At 53.2% G+C, this 1,310-nt stretch overlaps 1 pseudogene; it reads right to left on the bottom strand.

The window, feature by feature from the left end:
• Positions 1 to 17: 17 nt before the first annotated feature.
• On the bottom strand, positions 18 to 1,057 carry LOC113942600 (annotated as a pseudogene).
• Positions 1,058 to 1,310: the final 253 nt, after the last annotated feature.

Raw genomic sequence — 1,310 nt, 5'->3', positions numbered from 1 at the left:
TTTAATTGCACAGAAAATTATTGCAAGAAGAACCCGATGATCTCCACAAGAAACCTGAGCAGGAAGGCTGGGCCATTAATGAGTCCCATTCTGAATGCTACACACCAGAAAACTGGCACTTTATTGCTCCTGAAAAGCATCCAGTCATCATTTTCCTCAGGGCATCCTTGAACTCCTGATTCCTCAGGCTGTAGATGAAGGGGTTCAGTGCTGGAGGAACAACAGAGTACAGAACCGAAACAATCAGATCCAGAGATGGGGAGGAGATGGAGGGAGGTTTCAGATAGGCAAATATGCCAGTGCTGGCAAAGAGGGAGACCACGGTCAGGTGAGGGAGGCAGGTGGAAAAGGCTTTGTGCCGTCCCTGCTGAGAGGGGATCCTCAGCACAGCCCTGAAGATCTGCACATAGGAGAAAACAACGAAAATGAAACAACCAAATCCCAAACAGACACTAACCCCAATGAGCCCAATTTCCCTGTGGTAGCCTGAGTGTGAGCAGGAGAGCTTGAGGATGTGTGGGATTTCACAGAAGAACTGGCCCAGGGCATTGCCCTGGCACAGGGGCAGGGAAAATGTATTGGCTGTGTGCAGCAGAGCAGTGAGAAAGCCAGTGGCCCAGGCAGCTACTGCCATGTGGGCACAAGCTCTGCTGCCCAGGAGGGTCCCGTAGTGCAGGGGTTTGCAGATGGCAACGTAGCGGTCATAGCACATGACGGTGAGGAGACAATACTCTACTCCAAGGAAGAAGAAGAAGAAAAAGGTCTGTGCAGCACATCCCATGTAGGAGATGGTTGTGGTGTTCTGGAGGGAATTGTGCATGGCTTTGGGGACAGTGGTGCAGATGCAGCCCAGGTCTGTGAGGGAGAGGTTGAGCAGGAAGAAGCCCATGGGGGTGTGCAGGTGGTGGTCGCAGGCTACGGCGCTGAGGATGAGGCCGTTGGCCAGGAGGGCAGCCAGGGAGATGGCCAGGAAGAGCCAGAAGTGCAGGAGCTGCAGCTCCCGCCTGTCTGTGAATGCCAGGAGGAGGAACTGGGTGAGGGAGCTGTTGTTGGACATTTGATGTTCCTTAGGACAGGTCTGTACAGAAAAGGAAAGCACAGGGAACAATTAAGACAGCCCCCTCTCAGCAAAGCCAGTGCATTTTCCAGGGAATTCCCCTCCAAGTCAAGGCATTTCTTTTCTCTGATTTGTGCTCTCTGAGGGTCCTGTGAGGAGCAGGAGCTCTTGCCATGTGCTGCCAAGGACTCAGCTTTGCTCTGCTGCAGTGCAGACACGGAGCTGCTTTGGGACAGCTCTCATGATCACAGGG

The sequence above is a fragment of the Corapipo altera genome, unplaced genomic scaffold, assembly GCF_003945725.1.
Source record: "Corapipo altera isolate COAL_440 unplaced genomic scaffold, ASM394572v1 46129, whole genome shotgun sequence".
Lineage (NCBI taxonomy): Eukaryota > Metazoa > Chordata > Aves > Passeriformes > Pipridae > Corapipo > Corapipo altera.
Note: the sequence above shows the minus strand (reverse complement) of the source record. Positions and strands in the feature narration are given on the sequence as shown.